This window comes from Elephantulus edwardii, unplaced genomic scaffold (assembly GCF_000299155.1).
Source record: "Elephantulus edwardii isolate Elephantulus edwardi_28Jun2011 unplaced genomic scaffold, EleEdw1.0 scaffold00125, whole genome shotgun sequence".
NCBI classification, from domain to species: Eukaryota; Metazoa; Chordata; class Mammalia; order Macroscelidea; family Macroscelididae; genus Elephantulus; species Elephantulus edwardii.
The window spans coordinates 2605930-2621183 of NW_006399875.1; the positions used below are offsets into that span (position 1 = coordinate 2605930).

The 15254-nt window shown below is 37.4% G+C and overlaps 1 pseudogene; it reads right to left on the reverse strand.

Annotated features, from left to right (window-relative positions):
• Positions 1-3084: 3084 nt before the first annotated feature.
• Positions 3085-3358, reverse strand: LOC102869890 (annotated as a pseudogene).
• Between the last annotated feature and the right edge of the window lie 11896 nt (positions 3359-15254).

Below are 15254 nucleotides of genomic sequence, written 5' to 3' on the forward strand. Positions count from 1 at the left end.
AGAACAAATCATTCAAGAAGTTGGACTATATAAAAAAGAATATGGTATCAGGATCAGAGGAAGACTTATCAACAGCGTGTACTATGCAGGTGACACAACCCTGCTTACTGGTTACTGAAAATGAAGAGAACTTTAAACACTAGAGACTCAGAGACCACAGTTTTCAATATAGGTTACATCTAAACATCAAGAAAACAGGGATCTTTACTACCAAGTAAATATATAAGATCAGGATAGGTGGAGACAAGATAGAAATTGTCAATGATTTTATCTTGCTTTGATTCACAATCAACACCCATGACACCAGCAGCCAGGAAATCAAAGGGTGTATTGCATTGGGAAAGCCTGTAGTCAGAGACCTCTCCAAAATGTCGAAGAACAATGATAGACGTTTAAAGACTAAGGAACAATTGATTCAAACCATAGTCTTTCCAGTTACTTGCTAAGCAGCTGAAAGTTGGACAATGAATGACAGAATTGATGTCTTTGAATCATAGTTTTGAAAAAAAGTGCTCGATAAGAAGAAAAGTGCTCGATATCCCATGAACTACCAAATGGACATACAAACTACCATTTTTAAAAAATTAAATGGAAAAGATATAAAATATCCCCAAATCCAAGAACCAGAAGAGTGAGAGAGCAGTCTTTCAATGCTACCATGCTACCTGTGAGACAGCTTACTCAGTGGCCCTAAACACTGCTACTAACACCCAGAGAGGGATGCTGAAAGGTGGGCATGGCTTCCATTCACCTTGAATACTCAGGAGGCTTGGAAAGGTTTTTCTTGAGAACCAGCCACTGCCTGGGAACGTTGAACCTGAAGCAGGGAGACTTGGGGTGACCACCAAGTACTTGAAAGAACGCAAGGAGAAAGAGGGAAGATGGAAATGTTCAATAGAGGTAAATAAGACTTAAAGGGCAAACTATTCAATATAACCTCTAAGTTCAGTTAATGAAAGATATCTATAGTGATCAGTGTAGTCTAATTAAACCTCAGCTCATGAGTTCCCCATCATTGGGTGTGTTCAAGTGATAGCTAGAGAGGCTCCATTCAAAAATGAGGTAGGTGTTACTTGAAATATGTAGTGACTTTTCTTCCATTGAGTGCTTACTCCCTAGGTTGATTCTGTGCTTTTCTGTCCCCCATTATGTGCCATGGAATACTGACTCTACAAATGATCTTTCAAGGTTTCCCCTATTTTTTGGCATATGGCTAATTTTAGCCATTGAGAAGCAGTGTCGAGAGATCAGCACTTCGAAGGCGACAGGAATTGGAGTATTTCTACTGCTTCTTTTGTTAAGTCATCCTGGAATTAGTCTTTCATACACAAGTCAACATTTAATAGTCACTTAACCCTTCCTAACCTCCATGTCAATTAACAGTGTTATCCTTAGCTCATAGAGCTGTCATGAGGCTTAAACAACATAATGAATGTGAAAGGGCTTTTAAAAACAAATGTACTGTGCTCATACAGTGTATTTAATAGAGAGTTCAGCATGAAGTAATGGAATATTGACTTTCAGGGTAGTCAAAATATAGAGCAATTAGGGATGGAGATAATTTGCTATGACTGGAAAGGTTCACAGAAAAGGTAAATTTGTATTCGGTGCAAATAAGTCCATTCTCAGTGGATAGAAACCAAAATGTAATGTTTAAAATAGTAACAATCCATACAACAAAAATACTCAAAAAACACAAAGCAGTAAATATTCATTTCCATCAATTCCACTTCTGTCTTCCAGGTGAGACATAGATAAGGACGGGGACACTTTCTACCCATCACCCAGATGCATGCTGTGTTCCCACTGGGAACAACAATATAAGCAACAAGGTGAAGAGAGAGAGAAATTTATAAATCCTTTTTACTCTTTGGGATTTTTCCTAAGAGAAAGGCTGACCAGAATGCTCGTGAATCCAGACTGCAATTAGAGATGTATATGCCAAAGAGCTTCATCACTAACGTGTTTGATGTATTTTGGTGACTTGTCGGTTGCAATGATGCTGAAAGCTATATCACCTGTATTTCAAATATCAGCAGAATTATCCAAGGTGGTCAGGATTTAGATAAACTTCTAGATGAAAAACATGAGAAAGAAATCTTAAAAGTGGAGGGATGGGAGATAAAGTTAACACCATCTGTGGAAGCTACTACCCAGATAATTTTTTTTAAAAGTAACTTTGGTGACTTAGTGCCTTGATAGTTGATATTCAAACTGAAAGGTTGGCAGTTGGACTTGACTAGTTGCTCCAAAGTACTGAAGAGCAATTGTGTCTCTCTGGAGACTAAGGTGCATCTGATACAGGCCATGGTCTTTGCAATCACTTGTTATGCATCAGAGAATTGGATAGTGACTAGGGAGGATAGAAGGAGAATTGATGCCTTTGACCTGTGGTGCTGGAGAAGAGTGTTGAGGGTACCATGGACTGCTAGAAAAATAAACAGATTCATCCTGAAGAGGGTTAAACTGGGTTGCTCCTTGGAGGCAAGGATTCTGAGGTTTCATCTGACATACTTTGGATATGTGGTAAGGAAGGACCAGTCCTTGGAGAAGGACTTCATGCTAGGGAGGGTGCAGGGACAGCGCAGGAGGGGAAGGCCCTCTATGAGGTGGATTGATTCAGTGCCTGGGGTAATTGGGATGGGTGTGTCATACACAGTGCAATTGGCACAGGACAGAGCAGGGTTTAGGGCTGTTGTATCTATGGTCGCTATGAGTCGCAAGCGACTCGACGGCACATAACAACAACAGTTGTTCCAAGAGAGAGATTACAGCCTTCGAAACTTGCTAGATAATTGCTATGAGTCTAAATAGACTTGACACAGTGGGTTTGAGTTTTTGCATTTGAGAAGGAAAGGTTGCCAAGTTAATTCCAAAAACTAGCCTTAGGCTTCCCTACAGGAAACAAAAGAATATTGTGCAGTAAAAAGTGAGCTTCCTAGGCTGGAGGCACATGGCACGACAAAGGACTCTAATATGCTAGTGGTTGAGATAGGCAGTTATACAGAAACTTAACTTTTTATATTTTTTTACATAAATTAACCCATGTATTACAGACTAGAGATGCTTCAAATGGGGGAGCTTCTACTGGTCTTGCAGTTCCTTTGGTCTTCTGATGGCTGACTTCACTGTGATGGGGGGTATTGTAGGTCCAGGCACCACCAGCTACTGTCTTCATGCAAGAACCGCAGTGCCAGATGCCCACAGCTCCTGTCTTCATTTTGGTTTTGTTGTAGACGGAGCAAGTGTACTTGGTGTGCTGGCAGATTTCAATTTTCTTTACCATCTTTCTGAGTGAGGCACCATAACGGGTCCTGTATTTACCAACGATGCGGACTTTCTTGGTGCATTTGACCATTTCACCACAAATCAGCCCAAACCCAGAGAGCATTTTTTTTAAAAAGATTACTTCCATGATGAACAGACATTTAGTGATCACCGACTTAGGATTAAACTGGCTTTTGAAAATTTGATGCTTTACCCATTTGTAAGTATGTTATTGTTGGTTTGGCGTCATTGAGTTTGTTATGACCCAGAGGGACACTTTGAACAGTGGTTCTGAATCTAGACTGTCCTGAGTTAATTAGTCTCACCATCTTTGATACACTTGAATCCATTGTTAATCACTATGCCAATCCAGATAAACAACCCAATCATATCCTAGCAGAAAATATGAACAGAAATCTCACCACAGAGGTATTCTGACGGCCAACAAACAGATGAAGAAATTATTAAAAGCTCTGGCTATTACACAGCAAATGAAAACAACAGTGGAGTAATAACTCATTCCAGTAACAATATCAAACTTCAATAGTACAACAAACAACAAATGCTGGCAAGGATATGGAGAGATTGTAACTCTCATTCACTCCTAGTAGGATTGTAAAATGGTTTCAGCATCCTTGTACCTAATAATAATCACCCTTGTAAACTGGTACAAGTAGTGCAGAAGGCACTCAGGTACTTCCTCAAAAAGTTGAAAGTAGAAGTATCATTTGATACAATTATCCTAGTGCTGGGAATATATCCCAAAGAAATTAGAACTGTGACACAAACAAATGTATGCACACCCGTGTTTATTGCAGCATTATTTGCAACAGGAAAGAGATGGAAACAGCCTAAATGTCCGTCAACACTGAATGAGGAGGAAACTGTGGTACATTTATACAATAGAACATTACACATCTTTGAAAATCAATGAACTTATAAACAACACAACATAAACAAATCTGAGCGAAATATCCCAATTACAAAAGGACAGATATTCAGAATGTGTATTGTCATAAAAATAGGTTTGTTGAGGAGGAGAGAAGGAAAGAGGTTATGGAGAGAGTAGGAATACAGTGGAGAGATAATTACTGTATTGGAGTAGGAAAAAGGAAGGTGAATCTGAAGTGAATAGATGTTTAGACAATACAAACTCAGTCAAAAAAGACAAATTCTACATAAGACCACTGTTATGAAAATAGGATGCTCAAAGGGAGTAGGCAGAAGAGCAGGAAAAGGATGTATAGATAATCAAGACTACAGTGGAACAGGCATATGGGAAGTTTATCTGAAAGAAATGGACAATTAGGCACATATTTATGATGGTTAACAGTCTTAAATAGGACAAGTAATTACAAACTAAGTGGGTGTTAGAGAGAAAAATGCAAGCAGAAGTGGCATCAACTTCCTAAACAACGTGCCTCCAGAAACTCTAAGAACTTAGAGAAATGTCGATAGTTGTAGAGAGGCTTAAGGCCTTTTGTCATAGGGTCGCTATGAGTCATGATCGACTCAAAGGCAAACAATAACAACAACAGGGAGAAAAAAAATGTATAAGAATGAATGAATGGAAAAAACTAAAGTCACAATTTTAAAAAAGGGAACAAAAAGATAGTATGAACACACAGTTAGTCATTGTATAAAAGAAAAAAAATTGGTCAACATAGAATAATATAAGGAAGAACTATGTGATCAAGAACAGATAGCAAATAAAGACTAAGTTCAAGCTTCACTGGAGGCATTGGCAATTAAAAAAAAAGGACCTCAGAATCCAATTGAAGTGTTTCAGAAAATAGATATAGTTCTGGACATGCTCCCTAATCTATGCCAAGAAATTAGGACACAATTAACCTTGTCAACCAAATGGAAAATATCCATATCTGTTCCCATTCCAAAAAAACAGATAATCCAACAAGTCTGGGCATTTTTGAATAATACTGTTAAAGTCACATACAAGTAAAATCTCGCTGAAGATTATTTTTTAAATGGCTGGAATTTATAGGACCTTTATTGAAATTAAAGGTAGATTCAGAGTAAGCTATGGCATGAAGGATAACATGGCTGATGTTAAATGGATCTTGGCTCTTTGTGAAAATATAGAATACTAGAAAGATATTTACTTGTGCTTTTTTGATTCTTCAAAGGTGTTTGACTGTTTGTACTGTAACAAATATGAACACTTCATTATGCTCATGCAAAACCTATATGTAGACCAAGAGACCAAAACATGGGAACACTACATGGCTTACAGTTGAGAAAGATAAGTATTGTTTCTCCACACCTATTTAATTTGTATGTTGTTGTGGCTGTTGATTGCCATTGAGTCAAGCATGACTTATAGTGACCTTATGAAAAAGAGTCCTGAAGCCTTTAAATCTGTATACTAAGCAAAATGTTCGAGAATCTGGACTATATGAAGAAGAATGTGGTAACTCAAATGTTCAACCACAGTAGAATGGATTGAAAACTTGTGGTAAATTCACATTATGGAATATTATGCAGCACAAAGGAGCAACACTTTTGGAAATTACTACATAACTTGGGAGAGATTGAAGAGCATTACGTTGCATGAACTAATTCAATCTTATAAGGACAAATACTGTGTAAGACTAATATTGTAAAAATAGAAGGCTGATGAGTAAAATGTGTATGGGGACCCAAAGGTGGAAGTAATGAGAACAGAGAGGTGAGAATGAGCAGGGGGAAAATCATAGGGATGCACAATTTGGTGGGTGGAGAGAGGGGAGGTGTCTAGTGAAATGGGAAGATCTGGAGGAAATCTGGAAAGACAGGATAATGGGAATGATTCAACAGTGATTAATTGTACAGAATGCAATAAATGGGAATGATTGTATAAAACCTAATACGAATGAAGAATTGTGTGAAACACAATGTTTATGCAAATGTCTATAAAAAAATTTAAAGAAGAATATGACATCAGAACTGGAGTAATAGTTATCAATAACATGCAGTCTACAGATGATACAACACCTTGTTACCGAATTTTGAAACACTTAATTTTCAGTATCAAGAAAACAAAATTTCTCACCAAAAAGCAACATGATGGTTGTTGTTTGTTGTTCTTGTTATGTGCCATAGAGTTGCTTGTGACTCATAAGGACCCTATGTACAACAGCCCTAACTCTGTCTTGTGCCAATTGCACTGTCTGAAACACATATCCCGATTACCCCAGTCACTGAAGCAACCCACCTCATAGAGGGCCTTCCCCTCCTGCACTGTCCCTCCACCCTACCAAGCATGATGTCCCTCTCCAAGGACCTGTCCCTCCTTACAATATGTCCAAAGTATGTTAGACGGAGCCTCAGAATCCTTGCCTCCAAGGAGCCGCCCAGTTTGACCCTTTCCAGGATGAATCTGTTTGTTTTCCTAGCAGTCCATGGTACTCTCAACACTCTTCTCCAACACCACAGATCAAAGACATCAATTCTCCTTCCATCCTCCTTAGTCATTGTCCAACTCTCGAAATTGTACGATATTTTGTTACACTTGGGTCCATAATAATCAACAGTAAGAAGCTACATAGCAATCCTAAAGTCATGCAGTTAGAATACACCAGTTGCTCAGGTGTGGGGGGAGTGGGGCAACCTCCTCCTGTGCAATTAACTTGCCTTGGAAAACCCAACAGAGGGTCAAATAAGGATCAGTTCTGACTCTATTGTATGCAACAACAACAAAGTACCAGTAAATTATTATAGAAACTGGACTTTATAAAGAAGAATGTGGCATCAAGATTGGGGAAGAGACATGGCTATTGTTGCAGACTGGGTGACATAGCTCTTCCAGGACCTTACCATTGCTCTGCTGCAGGACGTCAAGGCCTGTGTGACATGGCAGGCCAGGAGCATCTTCCAGCCACCACTTTCCAGCATCTGCTAAAGGCTGTGGCCTAACCCAGGTGCATTCACAACCTGGCTGGCATAGAACAACTGCCTGCCAAGTTGAAGGGTTATAGTTTCACTGTCCAACTGCTAACCCCACATTCTAGCACGAGGAGCACCAATATCCCAAGTACTTTGGGGAAAACACTGCTTTCTAGCTACATTACTTGGAATCGCTTAGGCTCAAGCTGAAAGGACTGAGCCCAGTCAATTCAGGTCTCATTTTCTGGAAAGCAACAGAATTCCCTTCTCTGCAATTGAGGTACTTTGGAGGAAATACTGGTGTCTGGCAGTCAGTCCTCTGAGCCTTGACCCCAAAAGGGAGCACAAATATACAGGTCTTTAACAAAATATTACAACAACCTAACATCTACATACTCATATAATGTCAAGAAAGCATCAGTCTGGCCAGTCGTCATGAAAAACCAAAATAACACTTCTCCTAAAGAAGTAGATCCAATAAATATCCCAGATGAGGAGAACCAGAAGAAATATGTTGATGGGGAGTTATTTGAACAGTTATATCCACATTCAGGAAGCCCAGCAAATATCAAATAGACCAGACCCAAAAATAAAATCATCAAGACATATCATAATTAAATTCTCCCAATTAAAAGATAAGGATATAATTCTATAAATAGAATGAGAAAAAACAAAGAGTCACCTAGAAAGGGGAAGCAATTAGATTAAGTTCTGATTTCTCAGCAGAAACTATGTAAGCTAGAAGACAATGGTACAGCATATACAAAAAGTTGAAAAAAAATAATTGCCAGTCAAGGATCCTACATCCAGCAAAGCTCTCCATCAACTATGAAGAGGAAATTAGATCCTTTGCAGAAAGGAAGGAATTTGTGAAAACAGGCCAAAACTATAAGAAATTTTAAGTGACATCCTTCACATGGAGATGTCAAAGGAAAATGGATAGACCATAGTAACCAGAAGAAAAAGAAAAAGAAACACAGCAAAATGACAAGAGTGAAACCTGGTCTGACAAAAATGACACTTATTGAGAGTGGACAAAAGTGTCAATCAAGAGAAAAAGAGTACCAAAAGGAAAAAAAAAAAAACCAAACCCAAAGCCCTTTAATATGTTGTCGGTAAGAGACAGAGAAAGAGATAGAGAGACACTCAAAATCAAACCCTGGAAAAAATATACCAAGCAAATGGCAACTTCAAAGAAACAAACAAACAAAAAAAAAAAACAAATAGGAGTGGTAATACTGATCTCTGATAAAAATAGACTTCAGAATGAAAACAACCATTAAAGATAATGAAGGGCATTACATACCGATTAAAGGCACAATAGATCAAGAAGACATAACCTTGGTCAATATTTATTCACCAAACGACAAACCTGCAAAATACATTAAACAATAGTTAACAGAACTAAAGAAAGAAATAGGCAGCACCACAATAGTAGTAGGAAATTTCAACACACCAGTATCATCAAAGGATATGTCAATTCAAAAGAAACTCAACAAAGATTCAAGATCTAAACTACACAATCAGCTAACTCCACCTTACTGATGCCTTTGGAGTACTGCAGAAAATTAAAACTCAATTCACTTTCATCTCAAGTGCACATGGTACATTCTCCAGAATAGATCACATGTTGGGATACAAACCAAACCTCGACAAATTACAAATATTGAAATAATACAAAGTATCTTTTCAGACAACAATCCCATTAAACTAGAAATTAAACACAAGATAGTAAAGCTTACAAAACCACTCATGTAGCAACTGAATAAACTCTCTGATAGAACACAATTGTGTTATAAAACAAATAAAGAATGAAATTTTTAAAAAAGTTCCATGACACAAATGAAAATGAAAATACAGCATACCCAAACCTCTGAAATGCAGCTAAGAAAGCCTGAGGGGAAGTGAGAGTAACAGGCACACACATTAAAAATGAAAAAAAAGAAAAATCAATGCTCTAACTCAACACTTGTCATATAAAGAACAACAATCCAATCCTATAAACTCTAAAAGAAATTATAAAGACACGATTGAAATCCATGAAATTGAAAACAGGACAACTTGAAACCATCAATAAGACAAGGAGCTTGTTTTTAGAAAGAGTCATTAAAATTGACAAACCAATGGCAAATTTAACAAAAGAAAAAGGAGAGAAGATACAGACATCTTGATTAAGAAGTAATGGAGGTGATATTACAACATAAACAGATTAATTTAAATTGATATTAGAATATTTTTAAAAACTATACTCTGGTAAATTAGAAAACCTCAAGGAAATGTAGAAACATGGACAGATACAGAACACTTGAACAGACCCATCACAAAAAAGAAATTGAACAAGTCATAAAAACACTTCCCTATAAGTAAAGTCCTGGACCAGATGGCTTCACAGATGAATTCTGCCAAACATTCAGAGAGGATCTATCACCAATTCTACTTAAATTATTTCAAAAAATTGAAAAAGAAAAAAATGGTTCCAGAGTCAATCTATGGAGCAAGCATAACCCTAATATCAAAACCAGGCAAAGACATTATCAAGAAAGAAAACTACAGACCAATATTTCTCATGAATACACAAGCAAAAATCTTTACAAAATTTTACAAAATCCTAGTCAATATAATCCAAAAGCACATAAAAATAATTCATCATAACCAGATGGGATTTATAAGAGCTATGCAATAATGGTTCAACATAAGAAAACCAACCAATGTAATTCACCATATTAACAAAGCAAATGATCGGAACCATATGATCTTAGCAATTGATGCAGAAAAGACATTTGACAAAATACAGCAAACCTTCCTGATAAAAACAGTCATTGAAATTGGGCTAGAAGGGAATTTCTTGAACATAGTGAAAAGTATATACCAAAAACCAAGAGTCAATATCATTCTCAATGGGGAAGGACTAAAACCATTTTCCTTGTGAGCAGGGACCAGACAAGGCTGCTTACTGTCTCCACTTCTATTCAATTTTGTATTGGAAGTGCTTGCTAGGGAAATATGACAAGAGAAAGAAAAAAATGTATCCAAATCAGCAAAGAGGTGGTTTAACTATCACTATGTGCAGATTATATGAAAGGGTATACAGAAAATTTCAAGGAATGAACAAAAATGGTGATAGAGCTAGTAGATCAATTTTGCAGAGTAGCATGATATATGATCAATATCCAGAAATCAGTGGGATTACTGTACAGTAATGAAGAGAACTCAGAGAAGGAAATCAAGAAAGCAATACCATTTAAAATAGCCAACTGCAAATTGAGATACTTGAAAGTGAACTTAGAGATACAAAAAACATATTCAAAGAAAACTACAGAATGTTTCTGCAAGATGCAATAAAAAATACTTTAAAGAAATGGAAAAATGTACCTTGTTGATGGATGTTGTTATTTTTAAGTGTTGTGGTGTCACAGATGACTCAGTGACCCTATGAACGAAAGACCTGAACACTTGTATAACTTTCATCATTTCTCAAAGTTCATAGAGTTTCTGAAGGCAAACTGTTTTGGAAGTGAATGCCACTCCTGCTTCCAAGTTAGTTTTAATTGGGGAGCTCCACCAAACACTGTTCACGATGGGTCACCATTATCACATTTGACTCATCAGTGTCACAGTGTTTAGCATCACAGCAAACACAAGTTGCTGTACAGCAATGCACAGACCAGTAATTTACCACTTAGCAGAATTCTTGGCCTAAAACAATTAAAACCAAGCCCACGAGCCACAGGCCTGAGGGCCCAAATGCATTTTTAAATAAGAGACTGATAAAACCACTCAAAACCAATGGTGTGTAACATTCCACTCTAATCCTCACCAGACCAGAAAACAAACCTCTGTAGAATCCAGCTGATCCAGAACACTTCCAGCCTGGATTCTAGCCCCAAACTGCAGACCAAACGAATGTTCATGGACAGAAGATCAATATGTAAAAATGACAATCCTACCAAAGTAATCTACATGTTCAATGCAATCACAATCCAGATACCAAATTCATTTTTTCAAGGAGATCAAAAGGGAAATTTTCAAGTTTATTTGGAGAGGAAAGAGACCTCCAATAAACAAAGCACTTCTGAAAAAACAAAATTTAAATGGAGGGCAAAGCACTCCCTAACCTCAAATCCTCCAGAATGGTAATAACCAAAACAGCATGGAACTGGTACAATGACAAGCAGATAGATGAATGGAACATAATTGAAAACTCAGAAACAGACCCAGCTATAATTGACTATAGTCAATTGATATTTGACAAGGAAATAAAACCTATCAAGTCAGGAAATGACAACCTCTTCAACAAATCATGCTGGCAAAACTGGACTGAAAGCTGAAACAAAATACAAATCTCACATCAGACACAAAAATCAGCTCCAGGTGGATCAGAGTTCTGAGAGTAAAGCCTACAATCATAATGTTCATCAGAGACAAACTAGGATCAAACTTAGATGTCCTAGTCTATGCTATAAAGAGACTGCCAAATACAGCCAGAAATAAACTATCTGGAGAGGATAAAACTGATGAGTGGTACCTTCTAAATATTGAATCCCTATGTGCATCAAAAACATTTTCCAAGAGAGTGGAAAAAACCCTACTGACTGGGGAAAAAATTGACAATACCATTTCACTTAATGGCTTCATATCACAAGTTTACAGAATCCTACAGGGCTTCCACAGGAAAAAGACTGATCACACAATTACAAAGTGGGCAGAAGACATGGAAATAATTTTCACAGAAGGTATTCAGATGGCCAACACACACATGAAGAAATGCTCAAAATTACTCGTAATAAGGGAGATGCAAATAAAAAGCTGCAACCATGCCATCTTAATCCAGTAGCAGTGGCAAAGTTTAACAGGATACTAAGTAATAAATGTTGGAGAGGATATGGCAAGACAGGAACTCTTATACATTATTGGTAGGATTGTAAAATGGTACAACCACTCTGGAAGGCAGTTTGGCACTTACTCAAAAAGCTGAACATAGAAATCCTTATGACCTAAATATTTTACTGTTTGGAAAATGAAAATGAGAACTGAGGCAAAGAGACTTGTTTACCAATGTTCATAGCAGCATTAGTCACCAACATAAGAACATGGAAACAACCCAAATGTCTAACCACAATTGAATGGATAAAGAAATTATGGTATATTAACATGACAGAACATTACATAGCACACAGAAACAATGATTTTGTAAATTACTACCTATCTTGGGAGGAATTAAAGTGCATTATGTTAAGTGAGCTAACTCAGTCCAATAAGGACAGTTACTGTATAAGACCATTATTTTAGAATGAGTAAGAGGATTCAAAGTGGTGGTGGTGGTGGTTGGAGGGGAGCAGAAGGCTGAGGATGGGTGATAATGAGGAGTGTTAATGAAAGGGTCACATAATCTGATGTGTGAAAGGAGAGGGATGTCAAGAATTAAAAAGATCTGCTATGAAAAACAATGGATATTAACTTTGCAAGAAACCAAGAAAACACTGGGGGAAGACTCATCAACAACCTGCATTCAAATAACCTTGCTTCCTAAAAACTAAGAGGCCTGAAGAGCAAAGAATACTGAATGTGCCATGCCTAAAGAACAAACAATTCTATCTTAAAGGAATTACAACCAGAGTATTCCCTAGAGGCAGAGCTGGTGAACTAACATCACCTCACATCTTTAGGGCACGTTATCAGGAAGGACCAGTTCTTGGAAAAAAGATAACATGCTGGAAAACGTAGAGGATCAGACAAAGAGAATAAGACCTTCACAATATATATTTCCAATGATTACAATAATGAGCTTGAATAAGGTGAGATTGTTAAGGACGGTGCAGTACAGAGTAAGACTCCAAAGGCACCTAACAACAAAATCTATATACTACTACCTTCTTATACATAACCTTTTTGAGCAAAATTAATTCTTTATTACATAATGATCCTTCTTTGTGCAGTTCTTGATGATGTCAGAGTAATTGATGACTGTACTTGAAGAATCATCAAATGTTGAACGAAGGAGAAGAGGAAAGTAGAACTTGAAGCATTTTTTGAGGATAGTTGGTTATCTAATAATCTATTGTGCTTATATTATCTGACAAGGAAGATCAAGTAAGTGTTAGAAATGTAAAAGATCAAAGAAAACAGCAATAATAATGTAACGCAGGTCTAGATTACTCAATACACAAAGAAGCACTGGTCAGATTGTGCCTTCCCACCAAATATCACTGTACAATCTCTCTTGGGATTTTCTAAATCAAAGATGTGGTGAAACTTATATGAAATAAATAATCTCAGATTAATGAGTAATCACAATTAAGCCTGTGGCTATCTCGCTCCATGTAAACTGGTGCATTCTGTGCTTACTAGCTAATCCACCCGTGGTGTAACAATATTTTATTGTATTTGAACTGTGTATTGCCAACTTAAAACATCAGGAAGACACTCTGCTGTGGGGAAAATGAAGGCTGGATATATAGGTAAATCTGGTGACTTAGTAATAAGGAATTGCACTGGCAACACAAAGGTGGTTGTTGTTATTAAATGCCTTGGAGTGGAGTTAGACTCAGCAATCCTCTAAATCTATGTTCAGAGTTTCCAGAGGCATGTAGTTTAGGAGGTGGATACCACTCCTGCTTCCATACCTGAATCAATCTGGGAGCTCCACCAAGCACTGTCCATGATGGGTAGCTATTATAGCATTTGACACACCTACATCAGCACAGTGTTCAGGATCATAGAAACTTCAAGTTACTTCAGTGTGGCAAACAGACAGACCACTACTGTACCATTTAAAAGAATGTTCATCCTCAAATCAATTAACGTACCAATTTTTAAATACAGGAACACCCACCAGGTGCTGGCTGACTGAAAATCAAGAGACTTCCAGCCTACAGCTCATTGTTAGCTAAGTCTAGCAAATTCAATCAGCTGACACCCAATTGTAGATGAAACAAACAAACAAAATGACAGGCAAATGTTCCATACCCAACCCTCATCAAGAGACTCCTCCATACAGCATCTAAGGCTCTAAACATCTGATAAGGTGTTCCTTTACTTGGTATCCTAAAATCCAAGCACACTTATCTGTTGGCAGGTTAACCTAGATGCTATGCTGCCTGACATCTGAAAACTCCTGAGCCTGGGTGGTCCCTATTTTGCTGTGCTATTTGTTTTTAAGAACATATTTGTCAAGGAATTAATTCCACCGGTATACAGTTTCCATATAAAAATGCACTGATTTTAACAGAGTGGCTCAATAAGCTTTAACACATATTCTTAATCTAGCTACATTTTTGGCAACAACAGCCACAACCAAACACCCACGTGGCCAACACCCAACCATGATACTAGACACTCCATCATGGCCTTTTCCAATCCATATCTAGACAGAGGAAACCAGTGTTAACTTTTCATTTTTTTCCCCTTATTTTTTGTTCAAGTGCCTTCTCTGTCTCCATGCCTCCCATAACTCCCTCAATTCAGTCCCCCACTGAGTCCTTCCTGAACCTTGTTCATTCCTCAGCAGGCCTAACTGATAAAAGTGATTTGTAGTTTGTTTCATCTATGAACTCCTGGAGGGAAGGAGACACTATCTTAATTATCTGTTCATCGTTGATGTCTTACACAAAGGTACTTGGTTCAAATCCACTAGCTACTTTGTTGAAGAAAAGTGAGTAATCTCCTACCTTGTGATTCCTTACCCTTGAAATCCTTTGAAGAGTTAGTTATGCATCAGTGCTGACTTGACAGTACACTATAAACAAACAAAGCACTGTTCCTGGGAAACAGTGCAGTTCTCTAAAACATCCCAATGCCTAAGACAAAAAACCAAAACAAAACAAAACAAACTTTGAGGTAAACAGCTAATGACTGTTTTTAAACTGGAAAATTACAGAAAACCAAATTCTTTAAAGATACAAATTTAGATGGATCTTAAGAAAAAAAATTCTAGAGTTAATTACTTACCAGGATGCAGAATTCTGGATTACAGAATTACAATTTATTTCCATCTGTTAACTAATTTTGTGTTTCAAATGCCCTTCACCTGGTGCCCCACAGGTAAAAAAAAAGATATGAAAAAATTTTCTTTTGAAATCTGACACGTTGTTTGTTGTTGTTAAGTG